The sequence below is a fragment of the Schistocerca gregaria genome, chromosome 2 (assembly GCF_023897955.1).
Source record: "Schistocerca gregaria isolate iqSchGreg1 chromosome 2, iqSchGreg1.2, whole genome shotgun sequence".
In the NCBI taxonomy this organism is placed as follows: Eukaryota; Metazoa; Arthropoda; class Insecta; order Orthoptera; family Acrididae; genus Schistocerca; species Schistocerca gregaria.
Genome location: NC_064921.1, coordinates 29778963 through 29792692, shown reverse-complemented (window position 1 = coordinate 29792692; position 13730 = coordinate 29778963).

Genomic DNA, 13730 nt, shown 5'->3' with positions numbered 1-13730 from the left:
AAGGCGGACTAGTACTTGGAGGAATTGATGGGCAGGGTGGCATTGAGTTGTGAACAGGTCTGGCGCCAGTTCCGGCGTTTCTTTGCTGTAATAAGTTTCCATAGCTGTCGCTGTATTTGCTGATGGCGGCGTTGGAGTGTATCTCTGTCAGAAGTGCACAGGAAGAGGCGGCGGGATTCGCGGAGGAGGGAGTGGGACGATGGGGTTGGATGGTTTTCTCAGGAACATGGGCCTCCATGGCGTCAGTAATTACCTTCTGAAATAAGGACGAGCTGTGGATGACGTCATCAGGATGGTGATAAGTAAGAGGGTGGCTTTCGACCTGGGCGGCAATTGATTCCCGGTAGGCACCCCAGTTGGTACGATGATAGTGATGGACGACCTTTGGAGGGGGTGCAGGGTGGGGAGCCGGAGGGTGGTGGTGAGCAGACATGATGGTGAGAAGGATGGGGAGGTGGTCGCTACCTGTGGGGTCAAGGATGTCGACGGCGATACACCCAAGGAGGTTGGTAGAGGCAATGACAACATCGGAGTGGTATCACTTTTGGGACGTGTGTGCTGGGGAAGGGGAATGAGGTTACCTTGGATTATTGAGAGGAACTGATGCCAACGCCAAACGGCAGCAGGGGAGCAGCTATTAATGTTAATGTCGGCGGCAATCACGTAGATGGAGAAGGTGCAGTCAATGTGGGAGATGAAGTCATAAGGAAGAGGAGCAGTGGAGAGGATATACATGGTGGCGCAGGTTTACTCTACTTAATTTATTTTTTGTATATCTCCGTTATCAGAGAATCTTTTTAGAGTTATAATTCTCAAGATTTATAATTATAAAATATTTGAGGTCAAGGTGCAGCTTATAGTACAAAGGAGGTGTATTACAATAGATTTTTGTTTATAACAGATTTGATGGTGAAATACTGTTAATGAAGGTGGATTTGATAGTAATTTAATTTAATTACTTTAACTGATATTGGCTCTGAGGTGTGTACACATCGCCCGTCGCTCTCATTATTGATTATTCTATTTTATTATTTTAAAGTAGCTTCAATTTAGATGTGATAAGTCGTACCATAGTAGATGTACTGGAAAGTGTATCTAGGAAGAGGTTCAAGATATAACTTATTAGTAAAGTGTTTCACTTACACTGAAAATTTTTCTGTGCAAATCAGGATATCTTGATTATTTATTTTATTATATTTATTTTTTGTTTATTTAATTATATAATATAAATATATATAATTTAAATAATAAGTGGCAAAGGTGTTCAGTGAGGTTGTTGAACAGGAGCTGTGGCCAGACAGGGATATGCTTTAGGTGAGCCATTGCTACTCCACCCTGAACTCGAGGATGAAGAGTGTCAGTGCAGTGGAGGATATAGGGAGAGGTGCGGATAGAATGGAGGACTGGAGAAAGGTTTTGTTCAAGAGGAAGGTATGGACCTGGTGGCGGGAGAGGATGTTCATGAGTAGATATTTGTTGGTGCGATAAGAGCGGGTGTTCTGGAAGAGGATGTGACCACTCATGCCACACCATGATGGGAAGAGAGGGGGGAAGGGAAGAGAGGGAAGGGAAGCGGCTTAAACTAGGGTGTCGAGGCAGGTGAAGGTGAAGTGGGCTTGGTTGTGGGAGCAAGTGGCAAAGGTGTTCAGGTGGAAAATTGAGCGGGCAGCAAAGCAGATCTGTTCGAAGGTGTGGGTGTACTGAAAAGGATGAATGTTTTGGAGGACAATTGTAAAGAACCAGATTATGTCCTCAGCCATTGGGGTTGGACAGATGGAATTGTTGGGGTGGGTGGGGGGATCAACAGGACAGACAGGGACTGTAAGATCAGGGGTGACAGGAGGGTGTTTGGCTTTACACTTGTATGAGTAGGTGGGATGGGGACCATTGCAGGTATTACAGAAAGGAGGAGCAGCGAGATTGGGGCAGTTTTTAAGAAAGTGGGTGGTCTGGCAATGGGGACAGGTAGGGGGGGGGGGGGTGTTTGCAGTTGGGGGGTCAGGTGGTCATTGTGCATGAGTGGTAGGATTGCAGAGGGAATTTGGAGGATTCAAGAGGGTGATGACAGTGGTAAATCAGGGCACCCTGGATTAGGAGATTGTCAATGAAGGGGGGTAGACTACGAAAAGACCCACGTGAGGTAGGTGGGACCAGAGGCATTTTGGATACGGCAGGCAGAGCAGATTTCCAGGTCCGGGTGGAAGTTCAGTTCCACCAACACCTTATCCTCTGTGATCACCGGGCTGAGCTTGGTGATCATGGCGGTGTAGGTGGGGGAGCAATGGGGAGGCTGGGGCTAACAAGGAGAGGAATAGGAGAGGAAGGGTGTCAGGGATACACGGAGAAACATAACATGTGAGACTTTACAGTGGAGGTCTGTGTGAAAGGAAGGGGATGGGGACTTGATAAGGGCTAAGTCACCGTGGGGAATCAGTTGGGAGGTGTGTGCACTAGTTAGATACCTTCGTATGTTCATGGTGTGGGTATGGGCATCAAGGAACTTAGGGTCTGGGGTTGACAGGACAAAGGTGTGGAGGGTGGCGCGAGGGGTATGGGTGGCTGCAGGAGGGGTGGTATCCATGGAGACGACAGGGGGAGGAGAATGAGGAGGTGCAGACATTTTGTGGGAAGTGGCAGGTGCAGATTTGGCAATGATGCGCTTTTGAGTTTTTTTGGAGACTGTAGGCTAGGTGCAGGCGCGAGGGTCGGGGAGGAGAGGGAGGTGGCAGGTGGCGTGGCGGAGGTGCCAGGAGGAGCAGCTGGTTTAGTGGTGGCGATGGTGGCCCAGCATGACGTGATGCGTGTGGGGGACGCGATGGAAGGTGGTGTACGGACAGCAGGCGTCAGTGTCGATGGACAGTGTCGGGTGAACAGCAGGCAGTGGCGTCGATGGACAGTGGTGGACGGACAGCAGATGGAGGAGACGATGGATGGTGGCGGACAGATGGACAGCAGGCAGCGGATGTGATGGACGGCGGCAGACGGACGGACAGCAGGTGGCGGGCTCGATGGATGGTGGGGGACGGACAGCAGGCGGCGGCATCGATGGACGGTCGTGGACGGACGGACAGCAGGCGGCGGTGGCGATGGACAGCGGTGGACGGACGGCAACGGATGGATAACAAGCGACGGCGATGGACAGCAGGCGGCGGCGAGCCCCCAACAGTGGCGAGGAGGCAGGCAGGCAGGCTGGAACGCAGATGGACAGACGACAACAGCACCAGCAGGCGGCGGTGATGGTGGACGAAACACGCAGGCAGGCAGACAGACAGACAGACAGCAAAACCAACACCAACAAGCTTTTTCAAAGAAGTAGATTTCACCCTTAGGGTAGCCGTTGCTTTGGAATCTGTCACCTTCGAAGGAGGGGATTCAACCCTCTAGATGACAAAGACTCCTTCTTACATAGTGCGCTGATAGTACCGCCGCGCATGCGTTGCAGTAGCGGAAACATAAGGGCCACACTGCCCAGCGACAGAGCCCTTGCTGGTGGAACTGCAATACTCAGCTGCCGTCGGTATTGTCGCTGGCCACAGCTATCGAACTCTTCTGTCGTCTTTGTCTCGAGCAAATTTCGATGATGACGGGATTCCATGCCTTATTCAATTGGTAACCACTGTCACGGTTCATTAGATTTCCCGCAATGCGTATTTCAACGGATTCTTTGATAATGGACACCCAAAAGTTGTTGCTGAGGCCAAAATCGAAGTTTTGTCGCATTCCATCGAATGTCTGTTAGAAATATAATGTTCCGCAACTGCAGACTTACTGGGTTCCAGTAGGCGAGTGCAATGTTGATGTTCTGTACAACGCTCTTCCACTGTACGCGTTGCCTGTCCTATATACGCCATACCACACTGACACGGTATTTTGTAAATTCCCGTCTTATGCAGTAACAAATCATCCTTTACCAATCCAAGAAAACTCGAAATCTTAGAAGCCAGACGAAAAACCACTTTCACACGAAAATTATTAAGAATCCTTGCTATCTTGAAGGAGATATTTCCAACGAAGGGAAGAAAAGCTGGGGCTTGGCTGGCGCGTTCTCCTCTTTATCCACTTCCTTCTTCCTGGATCTACTTGAGAAGGCCCTATTAATTTGCCGGGTCGAGTATCCATTGTCTCTGAACACCATACTTAAATGTGTAAGTTCCTTAGGCAAATTCTCTGCATCCGACACCGTATGTGCCCTGCGCACAAGGGTTTTAAGTACACTCATGGTCTGGGATTGGTGATGACAACTTGAAGAACGCAAGTACAAATCAGTGTGAGTGGGGTTACGATAGACATATTGTCCCACCGAACTGTCACCCTTCCATTTAACCAATACATTCAGGAATGGAAAGCAGCCATATTACTCTAGTTCCATAGTAAATCGAATATTCTCACATATGGAGCAATGATGATGAAAAAACTCCATTAACTTTCCTTCACCGTGGGGCCACACTAGGAAAGTATCATCGACGTATCCCCAAGAGTTTGACAGTGTCGCTATGGGCAGCCCTCTGTCTCCTCTGGTGGCTAACGTTTTTATGGAGGATTTTGAAGAGACAGCACTTGTATGAGCGGTTTTTAAACCAAGCGTTTTTTGGAGATACGTCGATGATACTTTCATAGTGTGGCCCCACGGAGAAGAAAAGTGCAGCCAGGATAGGTGTGCGTATGATGGTGAAATATGATCAAAGTAACAAACATCACAGGTATAACGAACACAGACATTCATAACCGTTTCCAAGCGCCGTGAGCTTTCCTGAGAAAAATCTTGCAGGATAGCATAGGGCATGGAGAGATGCTGTGCCTTCTTACACATCACACTGTAGTTACATGTTCAGATTAGATCTCCATTTGGCTGTTGTTACTGCTAGACTCTTTGCTGGAGCAGAGAAGTTGGTATTTCCGATAAATCAGGCTAATGACCCTAGAATGACCTGTATCCTATGCCCATTCTGGTAGTGCACACAGGTCGGTACTGAGATTCTCGATAGGTTTTGCAGGTTTACTGGTTTTGCACTCAGACACAACCGGGCGTTACCAGCGTACAAGTAGTATTTGCTGTAGAATAGAACTGATGACACATCATTGACGTATAGGAAAAAAGTATAGGATTGCTACCCGAACTCTGGGGGACGCTTAATACTAACCTGCCTGCAGTGTGACTTTATTGTGCTGGACATGATGCATTGCTGGCGAGGCGTCAAGTGTGAGCGAAACCATTTCACTGTACTTGGCGAGAAATTTAGCCTGCTAAGTTTGGCAGTAACATGCCAAAGACGGCGGGTCAAAGGCTTTGCCGAAGTGTAAGAAGCACATGATAGTCGCCTCATATGTATCAATGGCAAGTTTCATGTCATCTTTCAACCTGAACCTATTACAAAGCCTATGAGATCAGCTTATGTCATATCCCAACAGTCTGTTTAAACCAGGTATATTTCTCGGTTGACTGCTTCCAGTTGAGGTTCATGATATTGTAGTCTTAGGAAACTATGCTTCTGTGTTTTGTCAAGACCAAAGTATTACATTTTCGAATAGTCAAAGCAAGTTGCCAATCTTCGTGGCACTTGTAAGGATATGACAGTATTTATGCAGCTTTTTCAAACAGTCATCTGAGAGCCCAGGGAAGACTGTGCGAGACGTACACACGTGGCTGCAGTTATTACAGGTAGTCCCAGATGGAGCAGCCTCCGTCTTCGTCCCAGCAGTTTCCTTTCCTCTTCTACGTTACCTCTTATCAATCGCTTTTCGTCGGCCGTGTTCTTCTGAAAGAAGCACACCAAGAGAACTAGTGTTCCTCAGGGTCGAGCACTGATGTCGCCCAGTTGTTAACATTAATGTGACACACCTACAGGTTAGTCTTAGTTACAGCCTTTAATCGTTTCATCTGGTCTCTCACACAGCGTTTGCCGACTGTTAACTCGGGGTGATACAGTTGTTTGTGAAAGCAATTACTGATTATATGCGTTATGTGCGCAGGTTACCCCAAACTGGCGTCTTAAAGTAATTGCTCCTATACTGCTATTACTTACCTCGTGAAGTTTTGGTGTTTGTGCATCTATCTTGTGATGTTATACAGGGTATCCCAGGAGGACTGGTCAATATTCAGGGATATGACAGCAACAATAGCAAGATGACTGTTACCCTCTTTCTTAATGACTGACAAAAGTGTCATCTAAGCGTCATCGCCATGGCACTCTTAAGAGTGTGCCATGCTAATTTTATGAGGCGTATTTGGAAAGTAAGGTCCGATTAGGTGCGAAATGTAAACCACAGCGATCGCTCTTTTCAGTTCTGAGCGCAAAGTGATCACTGAGAAATGCCTAAAACAACAGTGTCTCCCACCAAGTATGTGGATCTGGTGAGAGATTTCGCCTCGTGCAGCCCATAAACGTAACTGTCATGCGCTTCTTTCTTCAAGACAATTTTCAGCAGCATTCTACAGGGGCAATAAGGACGCTGCTGCAGCGTTTTCGATGGGAAGTGTTTGGTCACCCAAAATACAGTCCTTAACTGGCTCCCTCCGATGTTCATGGCAACTCACATGAACCGCTGGCTACGAACACAAGATTTTGGAACAAACAACGAAAGGCAGACCAGCATAGAGAATTGGCAGTAAGCACAGGCGGCTGCTTCCTGTGACGACGGTAGTGGAAAGTTAGTACAGCGCCACGACAGACGTCTAAGTCAGAGCGACGACTATTTAAAGAGGTAAGTGGAAGGTGTGGCTAACTGCTGCGAATAAAAAACTTTTGATTTGCATTGTGCTATTCATTTCGCGACCGATAGGGCCTTACTTTCTGAACAGCCTTTGTACATTGGGTAGGAAGATGGGACATGTATGTAATTTAATTCGTCTTATTTCATTGATTCTTCGTTCCATGTTCGACTGCAGTTGGATGTTTGCATGGGCCATTGATATTTAACGCATCATTGTGACAGACAACAGAAAAATACAGAAAGTGTTCGATCGTCGGTTTGGTTTTTCAATCTTTACATTACTTTGAGGGTGACAAAGACGCGTCTTGCCTGGGGAAGATGCCAAACTGTAACGAAAATCTCTCCCAACCACCTGATGGAGAATTTTTGTTGGGAGTGACAAAGGCGCCTTTCGACGAGGAAGATGACAAAATGCAGATCGACGAAGGAGAGAATCATTGCGGGTTAAAGTTCTAGCGAAAATTCTTCCCCACTACTCAATAGTGAGAACCAGGTTTAGACGTGAGAGAGACGTGCAGGTCGGAAAAAAGACAGAAAAACTTGTACGCTGCACGGGATTAGTAAGTGTCTTTCAGATCCACCTGTCGCCTTCCCCACACCATGCACACCCCTCTACCTCTGGCTGAGCGCCATTGTGGGAAAAAAAGGAGATAGCCAAATGTGAGAAAGGCAGAGGGGACAGAGCTGTGAGCCTTGGCATAACTGGACATTTTAAAAATCTAATGAGTTTTACCCTCTGCCTTTGGATGCAAAAGTGGTACTCACGAAAGGGTGGGGGTGGCAGACGTTAGGGCAAGAGACAAATTCATACGAGAATTATGGTTGGTCACTTTCAAATTTAACGCATTTTGCTTTCCCCCATACCTACAGAACGTGCAGTCACCTGACTTCCATGAGTTATTGTCCGGAAGACTGAGATTGGCTGGGAAACTGGACGGAGAAGCGAGCAGGAAGTGCTGTCAGGTGGCAGAGGCGCCAACACCGGTGCAGCACCTGGCTGTTGCGTGGTGAGCGCTCCATCCCGATTAGACATAGTCTTTTATTGCTGTCTAGACGCCGGTATTGACACCATGGTAGGTCACATTGCTGTCGCTTTCATTCTTGCCCACTCAATCGTGTTCAATCAGGAGCACGTTTAGGGTAATTTTTACCTCTCATAATAATGGTGGGTTCAACAAGAATTACCACCAGATGTCAGTATTGGGACAAAGCTTTCTCTGGCACACACTGAATTGTTGCCAGATGTATCCAAGACGGCGGCGATGACGTCATCCGATATGGGAGTGTGTAGACTTGCGAACAGTGCATGAAGTAAACCAAGATGGCCCCTGTGACGCCATCCAAGATGGCTGCTGTGACACAATCCAATATAGCAGATTTTGGTGGAAAGTTTAAATTTTGGCAAGAACGTAGGTGAAGTGGGCGAACTCCACTAACCTAACCCCAGTTCCCTCCCGTTCCCCAGAACAATGGCAGGAAGTTCAAATTCCAACAGGATAATGCATCCACACCAGGTTTATCTATACAAACCTAAGAAAATGACAGCAAAATAGCTCAATTGAGCTATCCCGACTAACCCAAGTCATCCAACTGCCACATTGTCCTGCTGTAGAGATGAAGGAGTGTACTTTATTTATTTTGGAACAATTTGTTTAGGGATGGATTTTGGAAGATAGTATATTTATCACACTGATACAGAGAACAAGGTCTGACATGCCACACAGCCTACAGTCCTGTAAACCACTCGTACATAATGCAATACACTTCTGTATAGAGTGTCAAACAATTCATAAATCATCAAAATAGTAATTCATCTAAAAGACTCTGCAAACAATCTTCGTAATTGTCAACTGTCGAAATAATGCACAACTTTTTATTTAAACAGTTTGAGGCACTACCACGATCCAGTGTGTTTGCCAGGAGGTCCAGAGTCCAACTGACGTATTACATAATACCACCAACAAAGGGCACTGTCATCCAGTCCGTCACGTAATCCAAGATGGCGGCTATGACGTCACCTGATGACACAAGTACCATTATCCAAGATGGTGGGAAACAGTGTGTCCACCACAAGGTCTGCTCCTAGTACACAGTACTGCCACCAGAGAGCACTGTCATCCATTCCATGACATAACCGAAGATGACAGTCTGGAGGGGGAAATGACACAGCCTGCACTGGGCTTTTGGAGAGAGGAAGGAGTGTACTTTACTTATTTTGGAAGAATTTATTTAGGGACCGATAGTATACTTATCACACAGATACAAAACACATGGTCTGACATGCTTGGCGTCATGTCACACAGCCCACAGACCTGTAAACTGCTCATAAATAATGCTCTGCAGACACCCAAACAACTCCTAAATTACAGACAGGCAAAGTCCTCCTAAATAATGCACTACACAGATTCACAGACACAAAATCACGTCTTAAACTGTTCAAATAACACACAGCACAGCCTACAGATCTGCGCACAAAGTAATGCAACAGGCACACAAACAACATACACGGGCAATGCCCACCGCCGCCTTTCCACTGCAACACACAGGAGGCTAGCAGCAGCCCCCATGAAGTGAGGCAGCCGTCAACTGCCAAGCCGCACTCAGGTGCCCATTTGGGTCCCTCCAGCATGAGGTGGTGGTACCACCTTCATACTTGACACCTGAGAAATTCCTCTCAAATACATGATCACCTAGGTGCTGTTGACGACACAACTGGACAGGAGCAAAGACCTATTTGCAGAGAGCAGACACTCCAAGATAGGCTGCATGTGCATGTGTTTGCCACTGCTGGTGTGAGCCCTCCCTTTCCCTTCTGTCTGATGAAGAGCTAATTGCCGAGCAATGCTATAGAAATCCATTCCAGAATAGTACAAATTGTTTCTCCTAGCGATTCTAATGGACCATTCATGACATGTGGCTCATGCATCGCCGAGTGTAGCTACATACAATCACAAGGGTAATCTAGCAACGTACTCAATATTATACTGAAGGCACATGGCTATCTAAAATAATAACCAAGTAGAACACTAGAGAATTGCATAGTGTCCCAGAAATACTTAAAGTGAGCTTTTGTAAGAGTTTTCATGATGTCTCAGCTTATATGCAAGGAAATTCTTGCCGTAACACAACCTGTTTACGAAAATACCGCAGAATAACATCGAATGCAGTCTTCCAGGCGGTCCTTACGTGATAGCCTGTCCATCATGAGTTTACACTTCCTGCTTTCAACACACACAAACATTCCCACCACTATGTAAAGACTGCTATATCCCAGCACAAAGGATGTCTTGTGAATAAATCGAGCATTTGATTGGCTCTTATCGAATTTACCGGCCGAATGACTGATACTGCCAGTTTGAAACACCATCTGCCTTTTCTTTCTTTCTGCAGAGGAGGGGAAAAAAAGGATATTTTACACAGATCGTCATATTTAACTGACAATTAAACCCTGCAAAGTGCCCATACATATCGTAAAATATGGAAAGATTCTTATGCAACTACACTGCTTTCCCACTGAGATCGGAAGCATAAATACTAGACCGTGAAACCGATCTCCAACCCAGCAATATATCACTGCGTACCGTGTCGATGTAGGAAACATACAATTCCTATCCTACGCCACACAAAATCATCCCTTTCACATATTCCCGGCTTCAGGCAGTAATGGCTTCGGTAACACAGATTGAGGCTGTTGCGAATGGGCATCACTGTGGGGGTCCAGATGGGGATATGTCGAGGACGGCCAGCTCGTCCCACGCATCCCCCGACAGGACTACGACTGTGGCTGCCCGGGATACTGCCCACATTGAGGCTGATCCCTCACCTGTGGTAGAATGGGAGGTCGTCTCTAGGTGTGGCAGGGGGCCAAAGACATTCCCGAGGGCTGAACGGAAGGCCTCTCCAGTTTGTCTGACGAACCGGTTTCAGGCTCTGTCTCCGGCTGATACTGATCTTCGGCCAGAGGTGGCTGCTTGTCCTGTTCCAGAGGTTGCCCCTCAGTCTGCAAGATCCGGGGAGTCGCAGAGGGTGGGCTTACTGGTAGTAGGGAGCTCCAACGTCAGGTGCGTAATGGGGCCCCTTAGCGATATGGCAGCAAGAGAGGGGAAGAAAACCAATGTGCACTCCGTCTGCAAACCAGAGGAAGTCATTCCAGATGTGGAAAAGGTCCTTCCGGATGCCATGAAGGGTACAGCGGGCACCCATCTGCAGGTGGTCGCTCATGTCGGCTATGGATCGGAGGAAATCCTCTCTGGCTTCCGGCGCCTATCTGATTTGGTGAAGACTGCCAGTCTCGCTAGCGGAATAAAAGCAGAGCTCACCATCTCCAGCATCGTCGACAGGACTGACTACTGACCTTTGATACAGAGCCGAGTGGAGGGTTTGAATCAGAGGCTGAGAAGGTTCTGCGACTGTCTGGGCTGCAGATTCCTCGACTTGCGCCATAGGGTGGTGGGGTTTCGGGTTCCGCTGGATAGGTCAGTAGTCCACTACACGCAGCAAGTGGCTACATGGGTAGCAGGGGTTGTGTGGCGTGGACTGGGTGGTTTTTTAGGTTAGATGGCCTCGGGCAAATACAGAAAGGGCAACAGCCTCAAGGGGTGCGGGGCAAACTCAGGACATGCGGGGACCAAACAGCAATCGGTATTGTAATTGTAAGCTGTCGAAGCTGCATTGGTAAAGTACCGGAACTTCAAGCGTTGATAGAAAGCACCGAAGCTGAAATCGTTATAGGTCCAGAAAGCTGGCTGAAGCCAGAGAAAAATTCAGCCGAAATTTTTACAAAGGCACAGACGGTGTTTAGAAAGGATAGATTGCATGCAACCGGTGGTGGCGTGTTTGTCGCTGTTAGTTGTAGTTTAGCCTGTAGTGAAGTAGAAGTGGATAGTTCCTGTGAAATATTATGGGTGGAGGTCACACTCAACAACCGAGCTAGGTTGATAATTTGCTCCTTTTACCGACTTCCCGACTCAGCAGCATTAGTGGCAGAACAACTGAGAGAAAATTTGGAATACATTTCACATAAATTTTCTCAGTATATTATAGTCTTAGGTGGAGATTTAAATTTACCAGATATAGACTGGGAGATATAGACTGGGACACTCAGACGTTTAGGACGGGTGGTAGGAACAGAGCATCGAGTGACATTAGACTGAGTGCATTATCCAAAAATTACCTCGAGCAATGAAACTGAGAACCGCCTCGTGGAGATAACATCTTGGACTTACTGATAACAAACAGACCAGAACTTTTCGATTCTGTAAGTGCAGAACAGGGAATCAGTGATCACAAGGCCGTTGCAGCATCTATGAATATGGAAGTTAATAGGAATATAAAAAAAGGGAGGAAGGTTTATCTGTTTAGAAAAAAGTAATAGAAGGCAAATTTTAGACTACCTATTAGATCAAAACGAAAATTACTGTTCCGACACTGACAATGTTGAGTGTTTATGGAAAAAGTTTGTGAAAGGCGTTTTAGACAGGTACGTGCCGAGTAAAACTGTGAGGGACGGGAAAAACCCACCATGGTACAACAACAAAGTTAGGAAACTACTGCGAAAGCAAAGAGAGCTTCACTTCAAATTTAAACGCAGCCAAAACCTCTCAGACAAACAGAAGCTAAACGATGTCAAAGTTAGCGTAAGGATGGCTATGCGTGAAGCGTTCAGTGAATTCGGAAGTAAAATTATATGTACCGACTTGACAGAAAATCCTAGGACGTTTTGGTCTTGCGTTAAATCAGTAAGTGGCTCGAAACAGCATATCCAGACACTCCGGGATGATGATGACATTGAAACAGAGGATGACACGCGTAAAGCTGAAATACTAAACACCTTTTTCCAAAGCTGTTTCACAGAGGAAGACCGCACTGCAGTTCCTTCTCTAAATCCTCGCAGAGGAAAGTCCACTGGACCTGACGGGATACCAATTCGATTCTACACAGAGTACGCGAAAGATCTTGCCCCCCTTCTAACGGCCGTGTACCGCAAGTCTCTAGAGGAACGGAAGGTTCCAAATGATTGGAAAAGAGCACAGGTAGTCCCAGTCTTCAATAAGGGTCGTCGAGCTGATGCGCAAAACTATAGACCTATATCTCTGACGTCGATCTGTTGTAGAATTTTAGAACATGTTTTTTGCTCGAGTATCATGTTGTTTTTGGAAACCCGGAATCTACTCTGTAGGAATCAACATGGATTCCAGAAACAGCGATCGTGTGAGACCCAACCCGCTTTATTTGTTCATGAGACCCAGAAGATAGTAGATACAGGCTCCCAGGTAGATGCTATTTTCCTTGATTTCCGGAAGGCGTTCGATACAGTACCGCACTGTCGCCTGATAAACAAAGTAAGAGCCTATGGAATATCAGACCAGCTGTGTGGCTGGATTGAAGAGTTTTTAGCAAACAGAATACAGCATGTTGTTATTAATGGAGAGACGTCTACAGACGTTAAAGTAACCTCTGGCGTGCCACAGGGGAGTGTTATGGGACCATTGCTTTTCAAAATATATATAAATGACCTAGTAGATAGTGTCGGAAGTTCCATGCGGCTTTTCGCGGATGGTGCTGTAGTATACAGAGAAGTTGCAGCATTAGAAAATTGTAGCGAAATGCAGGAAGATCTGCAGCGGATAGGCACTTGGTGCAGGGAGTGGCAACTGACCATTAGAAAGACAAATGTAATGTACTGCGAATACATAGAAATAAGGATCCTTTATTGTATGATTATATGATAGCGGAACAAACACTGGTAGCAGTTACTTCTGTAAAATATCTGGGAGTATGTGTGCGGAACGATCTGAAGTGGAATGATCATATAAAATTAATTGTTGGTAAGGCGGGTAACATGTTGAGATTCATTGGGAGAGTCCTTAGAAAATTTAGTCCATCAACAAAGGAGGTGGCTTACAAAACACTCATTCGACCTATACTTGAGTACTGCTCATCAGTGTGGGATCCGTACCAGATCGGGTTGACGGAGGAGATAGAGAAGATCCAAAGAAGAGCGGCGCGTTTCGCCACAG